Below are 13,122 nucleotides of genomic sequence, written 5' to 3'. Positions count from 1 at the left end.
AAAAGTCAGGGCAATCATTGTCTCATGTAGGACTTTTTTTTAAGAACTCTGTTTTTAGTCATGATCAATTGTACGTTGCTGTATCCAAAGTTATGAATCATAAGAGTCTAAAAATTTTGATATGTGATAGCGATAGCAACCCGAATAATTCAACGATGAGTGCATTTTAAAATGTTAGATTCGTTGTTGAGTAACAGTTATCAAAACATGATGTTTTGACCATGAGTGCATTTTAAAATGTTAGATTCGTGGCTATTAGTCATAGTTTTTGATAAATTGACAAAAACTTTAAATTCCGCATTTTTATCGAGTGTAATTATTGACAGATGTCTACTATAAAGTGATTGACATGTGGCAAGAGTCCGATCGTACACTATATGTCACTTCCGATATGTTTAACAAAAACGCGTTAAAAATAAATTAAACCTCCGAAAACACCAAAAACATATACAAACAAAGCCTCTTTTTGTAACCCAATGCGAGGACGGAAAGTTTAATTGTAAGATTTAATTACATTCAGTTTAACCGATTTTTTAAATTCAAAGTAGATACCAAACTGATAAACTAATTGACCAATAACTTTTTTTTAAAAAAATAACCAAACTATTGATTAAATCGAATAGAATTTCTGATTTAATTGGGTCTGGTCTACTATTTCAATTAAATTGAGCTTTTAGCTCACCCATTGAGGAGATTGTGTGTGTTTTTTTTTAAATTTTATTTTGTGTTATATTTCCTATTTATTTTGTTTCTTTATGTATCGTTGACATGTAATGTATATACATAGTAATATATATTCAGTATGAGCAGTTTTTCAGAATGCTGCTCATAGTAATATATATTAACAAGAGAAATTTGTAGCAGCAATTTATACAAAAAAGTTCTAAAAATATTCAATAGGTATAATTTCAAATTAATCATAAAATAGAGCTACAAAAGCAGTTCATATCACCATGTTTGAGAAAATCGATGCTAAAAATATATAATATGAGCAGTTTACAAAATTCTCCTAATAGTTATATCAGCAAGAGCAGTTTGCACTATATGTATATAAAACAAAAGCTAAAAAGTATTCAATATATATATATATTTTAGAAACACTCCTAAAAACTAGAGCAATAAAAGCTGGTCCACGACGACGTTTTTGTGAAAACCATTGTTACATGTCTTCAATATGAGCAGTTTCCGGAATGCTCCTAAAAGTTATATCAATAAGAGCAATTTATAAAAGCGTTTTATACTACCAATACTAAAAGTATTTAATAGGTACAATTCCTAAAAAAATAGAGCAATAACAGCGGGCAACGACATCGGTTCTGTGAAACCGTGGTTAGATATCTTCAATATGAGCAGTTTCCGGAATGCTTTTAATAATTATATCAATAAGAGCAATGTATAGAAACGGTTTATACGACCAATACTAAATGTATTTAATAGGTGCAATTTTTAAATCAATCCTAAAAAAACAGAGCTATAAGGGCGGTCCATGACACAAGTTATGTGAAAACCGCTGTTACATGTCTTCAATATGAGCAATTTTCGGAATGCTCTTAATAGTTATATCAATAAGAGCAATGTATAGAAACGATTTATACGACCAATACTAAATGTATTTAATAGGTGCAATTTTCAAATCAATCCTAAAAAAACAGAGCTTATAAGGGCGGTCCACAACATCGGTTTTGTGAAACCGCTGTTAAAAATATTCAATTAGAGTAGTTTCCAGAATGGTCCTAATAGCTAAATCAATAGGAGCAATTTATAGCAACGATTGATACAAATCGGTACTAAACCGCTGTTAAAAATATTCAATTAGAGTAGTTTCCAGAATGGTCCTAATAGCTAAATCAATAAGAGCAATTTATAGCAGCGGTTGATACAAATCGGTACTAAAAATTGCGCAACTAAAGCGGTTATGAGACCACTCCTAAAAGTAAGGAAATAGAAACGGTTTAAGTAAAACCGATTTTGTTGTTCAGTTTGCACGAGCGGTTTTAGAAGTGCTCCTCAAAAACCACTTCTAGAAACACTTTTTTTTGTAGTGTCATAATCTGGATTGCTCCAATATGAATCCAGGACAAAGTTCTTGCTACTTCTATCTTGAGTTTTTGTAATTCCTCCTTAATTTCTTCAGAAGGAATTAACTGCATCTCCATTCTATTTCCTATAAGTTCCATCGGGATTGCCATTTCCCTTCTAGAAACTTTATAGATTAGATGATGCTTTCTGTTCCTTAGGCCAAGACTTCCTAAGAACTTTTCTACCTGTCCTGCAGAGAATCCTTGATATCTCTGTAGGCTAGGATTTTCTCTCATGATCCTTTGGACCATATTATGAGAGATTGTTGTCTGACTGAAAAACCCAGACAAATCTTCATGTGTTTCGTGTCGAAACACCTCGTCCTCAGTCAGATTCCGATTCTGTTCCATCGGATCCTTCTTGACTTAGAACTTCTTCTTCTTCATATATACTCTCATCTGAGGCAATGTCCTCAAATCGGTATACTTGAATAAGATCTTGGTAATAAACTGCTTCTTCAATATCCGGGGTAGGATCGAAGCGTTGAATACCTCTTTTTTCATTTTCTGGACAATTGGTCGAAATATGACCTTTTGCTCCACATGTCCAGCAATTACAATCCTTAAAACTTTCATTGGCTCGAGTGTGAGCTCTTCTGAAAGTTTTCTTCGTGAGTGTTCTTCCAGTGCTTCGAGATGTACTCGATGCTTGGGATGATATCCTACTCCTTGATGGTCCACTTCTTTGTCCAGATTTATAAGATCTGGCTTTTTGTCTAGATCATACAGTTCTTGGCTTCCAAGAACTTCTTCCACTTCTAGCATAAGGATGAGTCCTAAAAATTTTCCTCTTATGCTTCTGTGGTTTACTTCCAATAATTGTTGGAAGATCATTTTCTTTACAACACAGATAAGTTCTTTTGTTGATACCCCTTAAGCGTTTGTAATTCTTTTGTAATGCTGTCATGTGACACCATTCTGCTAATTTTCCTTTAAGGAAAGAGGCTCTTCTTGCCAATATATCTGGATTTCCAGGTACGTATTTCCTTATGAGCATTTCTCTCCAGGGACTTGGCATCTTTGCGAAGAAAAGCTGCATAGCTATATCTTCCTCGACTCCTGAATTCCATCGATATTTAGTGAATAACATAATGTATTCATCTACCAAACATATATCGTGTAATTCAAGACTATACAGGGCTTGAGTATATTTCTTTCTCTTCTCTGTATCTTGACTGTTAAAATAATCTACCCCTATAAATTGTGCTTTAAATAGGGTAGCCATTTTTCCGGCTATTTCGCTTAGAGATTCTCCAGCCAGGACTGACTCTTTCATTTCTAATGAAGTCATGTCCCAAGCAATTTTCACTGATCCCATTAGACTCATTTCTAAAAGTTTAATGAATCCTTCTTTGTTGAGATCAAGTGTTCCTGCTGCGATTCTCATAGCTGATGTCCAGTCATCTATGAGATCTTCTCTGTTTTTGAAATCTAATACTTCAAGGTTAAGCATAACCCAGTAAGGATGTATCGGATCTAAAACAGTCTTCCCGTAGGGTGTTTGGTGCAAGGGAATTTGATTTCTCCTTGTCCTAGTTCCCGCAGGGTATGATTCTTCACCAGTATGGAAATCAGATTGAGATTCTCTCATGTTTACATTCTGAGATCCCACACTTTCCCTTGGTGGTTCTTGAGTTATAGCAGGTATTTCTCCTCCTGCTGTGTTCATATTTAGATCTACCACTTTGAGATTTGCGAAAGATTCCGCAAGCTCTTGTAGATCCTCCAGACCAATCCTTTCTAAAGTTGTCATCAGATAAATTTCTTTTCTGAGACAGATTTAAATTGATTGATCATCTTTTCTTCTTCAATTAATGGTTTTACACCACTCTGGCCTTCCCTTGTTGATGTAACAAAGGTTCGGTGCCAAATGATGGTGGTAACCAACTTCCTGAAGTTCTTCTACTAGAACTTGATTGTTGTTTTAGTTTCTGAATTCTTGTTTGAATATCCTTTAATATTCCAAGAATTTCTTCCTGGGTTTTAAGGATTTCTTCAACTCGTTGGGGTACAAAGTATAGCATGTTGTCATAATTTTGTACTGTTTTCTGGATCTCTCTAAGATCTAAAGAGAGCTTAGAGGAGTCTGGTACTATCTCCAGAAACTTATTTGCTTGAATCATAAGTTTATCTGAGAGTTTACCTGAGGGTGCTGTTGCTTCCCTTTCTGCTTCTGATATCTAACAATAGTTAGATTAACTTGTGTATATTCCAGAATATTGGAATAATTCTTGTAAATTATTTTTCTCGAACCTAAGTTCGGATTCATAATTTTTTCGAAATTCTCCTTCTCTTACAATTAGTTACTATTAAAAAATAAAATTTGTGTTTGAAATAAATCAATCCTTTGGCTCTGATACCATTTGGGAAAGCGCGGGGATCAATTAAACTTAAAATAGGAATAAGGGTATTTTTGTCCATTTTAAAGTATTAGGGAGTTTAAAGAAAGGTTTTGAGGTGTAGGGAGTTTGGGTAAAGTTGAGTTTGGGTTTAGGGATTTATGAGCAATTTACCCTTGATTCTTTGTCCCTTTTGTTTCTTTTTCATGCTCTCATATTCATTGATTTTATTAAAATTTAACTTCTTATCAGTCCCGAGAGTAAATTAATTATTATGAGATGTCTTTTGCATAATGGTTTTATGGATTTCTATCTTGTTAGAAGGATAGACCTGGTTCATATGTGTAGTAGAAAATAACTTTTGACATTAAAAATAATAATTTTCACTCAAATCAGCATATATTACAAAATATTTATTCAAAATGTAACTAACAAAAAATGATATTTTTATAACGAAAAATATTACTTTAAACATTATAATTATTACTTTCATTGGTTGGATTAGATTGAAGATTTATTTTACAAAATTAACTCGTGAGATTATGTCATAAGAGTTTTTATGATTATTATATTGTATTTCATCAAACAAAATAAATAAACTTTTAAATTTTCATAAATTATTAATTATTAAGAAGTTTAATGTAGGATCGATTGCTTACCGTTTTACCAAAAGTTATAACTCGTAATGGTGAAACTCAAATCTTTTAAACCGCAGATCAGCTCAAGCACCACGGTTCGATCTCTCTTCTAGCAAGGACAATTATTGTACCCAATAATATCCCTCCCAATAATTGCACTCCTTGCAATCAATGGGAATGGAACCTGTGACATTGTCTCTGATATCAATTGTAGAACCGAGCGTTTGCCATTTTACCAAAAGTTATAGTTGTTAGCGAAAGTGCAACTTTATTTCTTTATACTTATAGCAGCGCATAGTGCACCTACTTGGGTGCTAATGGGTCCGGCTGTTAGGCCTATGAGTCTGAAGATGTGCGTGTCTCTCTGCTGGTGCTGTCTCATATCCCTTAGAGATTAATCTTACCATTTCCCTACCGTCGGTCCTTTTCCCAGCAGAGACAGTATTATCTGTTAAGATCTGATGTCACTCTTTTACGGCCCATTTAGCCAACTAAATCAAGTGGTACAACGTCAGTAGCTTGACGCATGAGAACTTACCAGAAGGTCACTCATCTCAGTACTACTTTCACTCATGTACGCTTAACCCAACATTTCCCCCTCTCCAAGAAGTATAGAAATATGCTTCTTGGAAGACTTGACCTCATGACCTTGCTTTGATACCAATTGTTAGACCGAATTCTTACCGTTTTACCAAAAGTTATAGCTGGTGGTAATGGTGTAACTCAAATCTTTTAAACCGCATAGCAGTTCAAGCACCACGGTTCAATCGCTCTTCCAAGAAGAACAATTATTGTACCCAACATTAAATAACTTAGTTCTTTTTCTAAAACAATACTTTCAGAAGAAATTATCCATTTCACAAGATATTAAAATCTAAGATTGCCATTTTATTTATGTACAATTTAATTTAAAATGGATTTTTTAAATGATAAAAAAATAGTAGTTATGCTATATGATAAAATGTACTGTGTTTGGTAGGATTTTAACAAGATTGATTAAATTTATGTATTGCAATGTGATATCTAAATTACCCTTACCTAATATGCAAAATTACAAGTCTTATTTAATAATCTCTAAACCAAGGTAATGTTCAAATTTGTTGATAACTTAAATTGTCATTTTAAATATCGAGACACACATATATTATATTGATGGTTGGAATACTGAAATAAAAAATGATAAAATAATTAAAATAAAGAAGAAAATATGTATGCATTCAATAATTTCTAAATTTAATATTTAAATAAATTTTAGGATATTTTTTATGTCACCCCTTGTTCAAATTTTCTTGATAAGTTTTTTCTTAAATATCATAGCAATACATCTCATCAAGATTCAAACACATATAAACTTCATCTGAGATAGCATTAAAGACACACGAAGACCATGACAAATCATATCGACATATTATTGCACACATAAAAGTGCAAACATCAAAACAACCACAAAATATATATAGTGGAACTAAGTATCGTAACCCACAAATATGTTAGTAAACTTGTTAAATGTCTCCACAAATATGTCATCACCTTGCATTTGGTGCTTCCATTTCATGGAATGTGATTTTTTACTAGTAGTGGCACCTGTCGAAGTTGGATGTAAGATAGAGATTCGTTTAATATTGTCCTCAACGGTACCCATCGACCTCAGTTTTACCCATATTTAGTACACCATGGATAACTTCTGTAAAACTCTTTGCATGTTCTCCGGTTGAATGTTTATGTCCAAAAATTTTACGCTAGTCATTATAATATGATATTTTTTAAATTGCATTGTACGCAAATTATTGTCACTCTAAAAAATATCAAAAATAAATCCACAAGTATATGTGTCATACTTGAATCAAACAAAACACTAAACAAAAGCCAAGTTTCTCACTAAAAATATTTCTCAACCAAAATTCAATAAGTTCTACTTGTTGGTCCTATGTGCATAATTTGAGATAATAAAATCCGAAAATAAATAATAAACTGAGCACCGAGATTTACGTGAAAACCCCTAAAAATTATTAGGGTAAAAATCACGGGCAAGATTCAAAGATTTCCACTACAATATTTTATGGTGTACAACCCACTCACTGTGTTTCCAAAGAGAACACATACTCTCTTAATACAGGAGAACAAAACACCTCACAAATATCATAGAATTATACACTCAAAGAAGAAGAGATGCTCAAGAGAAGAGCTTAAGGAACTTTGGGATGATAGAATGAGGGGGAGAGGAGCTCTATTTATAGAGCTCCCTTCATACACGTATCGTGGCTGTCATAAAGACAGCCACCAATCACCAATCAACTGCCAATCCCCTCAATAAAAATTAATTGCCGACATTTCTACCATTTGGAGATTTGATTGAGAATCAAACACATATCCACACATCCTTTCAATCTCGTCATTCCCTGCTGCTTACGTTTCTGCTAGACCACCTGAGGATCTACACCAATCAAACTTATCAGTGTTCACTGGCTTGGTCAGAAAATCAGCTATGTTGTCTTTTGTATGGATTTTCTGCATATCCACACTTCTTTCTTCTACTACTTCCCGTACAAATTGAAATTGGATTCCAATGTGTTTTGTCCTGGAATGAAAAGCTGGATTCCTTACAATGTACAAGGCACTCTGATTGTCAAAAAAACAAAGAAAATTTCTCTTATTTGTGCTCGATTTCCTCCAATAACCTTTTAATCCATATTGCCTCCTTGCAAGCTTGAGTAGCTGTCATATATTCTACCTCCGTTGTAGATAACGCAACAACTGTTTGCAGTTTTGAAATCCATCTTACTGCTCCCCTTGCAAGTGTAAACACATAACCAGTAGTAGATTTCATCTTATCAGGATCACCTGCATAATCTGAATCGACATCGCCCCTGAGTGTAAAATCCGATCCTCCATAACATAATGCAGCATTTGAGGTACCATTAATATATCTAAGGATCCTCTTGAGAGTGCTCCAATGCCCTCATCCAGGATTCGCCATATACCGACTAACTGCTCTCCACTGCTTGAGCAATGTCCGGTCTTGTACAGATCATGGCGTACATCAAACTTCCCACTGCTGATGCATATGGTACTCGAGACATCTACATCCTCTCTGCTTCACTGCTATGACACATCTCGGAGGATAACTTGAAGTTAACAGGAAGAGGGGTCGATGTTGGCTTACTATCTTGCATGTTGAAGCGTTGCAAGACTTTTTTCAAATAATTTTTCTGCGAAAGCCAAATCTTTCTGTTACTTCTATCTCGGTGAATTTGCATCCCTAGAATCTTTTTTGCTGGTCCCAAGTCCTTCATATCAAATTTCCTAGCCAATTGTACCTTCAATCCTTGGACCTGATCTTTGTTGGGGCCTGCTACCAACATGTCGTCCACATATAACAGCAAAATGATATAATCATCACCAGACCTCTTGAAATACGTACAAGGGTCTGCACTCAGTCTGTTGTATCCAAGGCTCATGATATAGGAATAAAATCTCTTGTACCAATACCTCGGCGCCTGTTTGAGACCGTACATATATTTTTTCAACCTGCAAACCAAGTTCTCTTTGCCTATTTCCGCAAAACCTTTTGGCTGGAGCATATAGATTTCTTCTTCAAGATCTCCATTAAGAAATGCCGTTTTTATATCTAGTTGTTTTAGATATAGGTCAAACACCGCACACAATGCCAGCACCACTCTGACTATTGTAAGCCGAACCACAGGAGAAAATATCTCATTGAAGTCAATGTCTTCTTTCTGAGCATACTCTTTTACCACCAATCTAGCACGATACCGCTCAACTTGGTTATTGTCATCACGCTTGATCTTATAGACCCATCTGTTTCCAATGGCTTTCCTTCCTCTTGGTAGTGTAACAAGATCCCAAGTTTTATTCTTGTCCAATGTCTCCAATTCTTCTTGCATTGCTATCATCCACAATGATACATCTGAGCTTTGAGTAGCCTCGTGGAAACTCGATGGCTCACCATCCTCTGATAATAAACAATATGAAATATTGCTTTCAGTGACATAATCTGAAAAGCCAACCTGGTGGTCTTCTGTCTCGAGTTGACTGCCTCACATTGGAAACCTCGGACTCAACATGTTCTTGTCTTTCGTGCTCTGGTACTGCTTCACAAGAAACTTGACCTTCATCCGTCTTATTTTCCACCTGAAATATAGTAGTTTCTGAATTCAATGTGCCTTTGTCTCACTTTATTTTATCTTCCTCGAAGATAACATTCCTGCTGATGACAAGCTTGTGAACAGTAGGATCCCATAAGCAAAACCCCTTTACTCCACAGCATAATCCAAGAAGATACATTTTCTGGATTTTGAATCCAACTTCGATCTTTCTTGCTCATTGTACAGAACATACACAGGACTTTCAAATGTATGCAAATGAAAATAATATGTTGGCTTCCCAGTCCACATCTTCATCGAAGTCTTCAGATCAATCGCCACTGAAGGAGAACGATTGATAATATAGCAAGCGGTTTTGACTGTTTCGGCCCAAAATGACTTGTCTAGACCTGCAGTCTTCAACATAGCTCTTGTTTTATCCAACAAGGTCCTGTTCATCCGCTCCGCCACTCCATTCTGTTGAGGTGTGTAAGCCGTCATAAACTGTCTTTTGATGCCCTCATGTTGACAATAAGCATCAAATTCGTCACTAGTATATTATCCTCAATTGTCAGTCCTCAGACACTTGATTTTCTTTTTAGAATCAAGTTCAACCCACGCTTTGAAATATTTGAAGACTTGGAAACATCTGATTTCTTTTTGATTGGATACATCCAACATCTCCTAGAGAAATCATCAATGAACGAGACAAAGTATCTCGCTCCTCCTAGGGATACAACTGGTGCTTGCCAAACATCCGAATGAATCAGCTCCAGTATACTTTTGCTTCTGGCAGTAGAAGTGCCAAACTTTAATCTGTATTGTTTACTGGTAACATAATGCTCACAAAAGGGTAGTGACACTTTGTAAGACCCGGCAGCAACTTCCGTTCTGAGAGAATTTTCAACCCCCATTCTGACATATGCCCGAGATTTCTATGCCATAACACTGTTAATTCTTCTCCTGAACCAATCGATGCAACAGCTAGTTCCGCTTCTTTGTGTGTTCATAACCACAAGCGCACCCTTCACAATTTTCATGATCCCGTTCTCTATACGAGTTTTGCACCCGATATTATCCACTTGCCCCAAGGACAAAAGATTCTTCGTCAGTTCTTTCACATGTCGTACCTCCTGTATGGTGCGAATGGTTCCATCAAACATTTTAATTTTGATAGTACCGACTCCAGCGATTTCCAAGGCATGATCATTTCCCATGGATACAGATCCTCCTGAGACTGGTTCATAATGATCAAACCATTTTCTTCGAGACGTCATGTGCCACGTTGCTCCTGAATCCATAATCCACGTGTCACAAAATTTGTATCTGCCTTCTGCAACAGTTGCTGCTTCGTTGAATAATATTTCACCACTGCCTGAAGTACTGGCGACATTTCCTTGAGAACTTTTTTCTGTACTCGTAAGTTCCCTTTACCGCCACATTTAAAGCAGTAAATATTTTTCTTTTTACTTCTCGACTTTGATCTACCTCGTCTTTGGCTCCCACTGGAGTCACGGTCTATAAATCTTCCTCTTATCATCGGTAAAGCCTCTACCTGCTTCGAAGTTACCAACATGTCTTCCTTATTCTTGCGTCGACTTTCTTCTCCGAGAACCGCAGTTAAGACATCATCGAATTTTAGAAAGCCCATAAGAATATTGTTGGTTATGTTGATGATAAGTTGATCATATGAATCTGATAGACTTTGAAGTAGAAGCTCCACACGTTCATTTTCCCCTATTTTATGCCCCATGGAAGTGAGTTGGGAAAATAGATGTTTAGTGTATTGATATGGTCGGTCATCGCTGAGGATTCCATAATCCGAAGAGTATAAAGCCTTCTCTTTAGGAAAATCATGTTGTGTAGCGACTTGACCTCGTACATCTTTGTCAGAGTATCACAGATAACTTTTGCTGTTTTTATCTCAGAGATACTTGACAATACTTCGTCTGCTATAGCCAAGTGTAAATTGGCAACAACATTATTATTCATCTCATTCCACTTTCCATCGTCCATAATTTCTATCGGTATATCTCCAATAGCCTCCAAACAATTCTCTTTTCTTAAAATTGCTTGTATCTTTATTTTCCACAGCATAAAATTACTTCCGTTGAACTTTGCTATCTCGTACCTGCCCGCCATTATGTCTACAATAATTTAATAGACTAGACAAAATAATCTCGCTTTAATAAAAAAAATCTCAAAAAAACTTTTCTGATGTGGAAGGTCAGTCTAGGCTGCAACCACAAAGCATCCTCATAATTTTAAGAAATTTTAAACCAAGGCTCTGATACCATTTGTTGGTCCCACGTGCGTAATTTGAGATAATAAAACCCGAAAATAAATAATAAACTCGACACCAAGATTTACGCGGAAAACCCCTAAAAATTATTAGGGTAAAAACACGGGCAAGATGAAAAAATTTCCACTATAATATTTTATGATGACAACTCACTCACTGTGTTTCCAAATAGAACACACACTCTCTTAATACAGGAGAACAAAACACCTCACAAATATTATAGAATTATACACTCAAAGAAGAAGAGATGCTCAAGAGAAGAGCTGAAGGAACTTTTGGATGATAGAATGAGGGGGAGAGGAGCTCTATTTATAGAGCTCCCTCCATACGCGTATCGTGGCTGTCATAAAGACAACCACCAATCACCAATCAACTGCCAACCCCCTCATAAAAATTAATTGCCGACACTACTGAGACACATAATCTAACTATTAAAGCTAAAGATGCAACTTAAAGCTCAAATGTGACCAAGTTTCACAACATTCTCAGCATCGATATCACATATGAAAACAACCATGCTTGGAGAAAAAGGCAAAGGACTTCCACCATACATGAACACATAACGATAAGGTAAAACGTAAATAACCAAAATAAAGTTCCAACACGTATAAAACTAAATCCTATGAGTTAATGGATCGGAAATAACCACTAAAATAACCCAACAATTACTCAAGCTATATTAATCACAAACAATATTTACCTTACATCCCTCGTTATTGGATTTAATCATCTTGTCAGTATGATTCCAACCGATTCTGCTTCGGCTCAATATTGCTAACAATGCACCATGAGTCCTTTTCTATACATGTATCTTGGAGTTCATTTGTGGGTTGCGTTAGAGTAGGTGTCCAATGAGCCAACTTGTGGTTTGAGTTTTATTGATTTTTATGTAAAAACAGCCTTTATTTTAATAATATTTTACGATTTTATCCAATTATGATATTTACTTTATCTGTATACTCATGTAAATAATATAGATAAACTCCTTGAATATGCAAAAGGTACGATGAGATCTGTCTCTCAACGTAAGATCACGATACTTATTAGGAAATGTATCGTATATTCTAAACAGGTTCCTAGTCGAATCAGCCGTTTAAAATAATGATTTGCTTGAGATTGAAACTAGCATCTGTGATATAAATATCATGTTTCATTGTAAAGGCATGAAGATATCCATTAATACATATGTGTGATCACATGATGATGCACTGACAATCCTCCTTCGGACTGTCCATGTTGTTATCACTTATTGAGTAGAATAATCCGCGGTTATGGTTGTATATCATTAGTCATTTGACCCAAGACAATGTAGAAACTATACATACTAGCATGCACTTTGATCTGTTTACCGACTCCAATGAGGGTCATCGGGTGACAAGGTTGTGTGCAGTTTCGAAATACATAAGAGCCAACACATTGTAGTCAGAGATTCACCATTTTCCTATCGGTGAAGATATCCTATGTGATATGATGAGTTAATAGTGCATGAATCTCTGGCCAGATTAAGACATGTGCATTTTGGAAAGGTGTTTTCTCAATTATACATACCATGTCACCATTATTGCTAAAAAATATATCACATCTTTGTCGAATTCATTTGCAAATCTTGATATACCAATAATTACAGATTCGATTGAGATATATGAATTGAATGGATTGTAC

Source organism: Primulina tabacum, chromosome 9 (genome assembly GCF_025594145.1).
Source record: "Primulina tabacum isolate GXHZ01 chromosome 9, ASM2559414v2, whole genome shotgun sequence".
In the NCBI taxonomy this organism is placed as follows: Eukaryota; Viridiplantae; Streptophyta; class Magnoliopsida; order Lamiales; family Gesneriaceae; genus Primulina; species Primulina tabacum.
Note: the sequence above shows the minus strand (reverse complement) of the source record.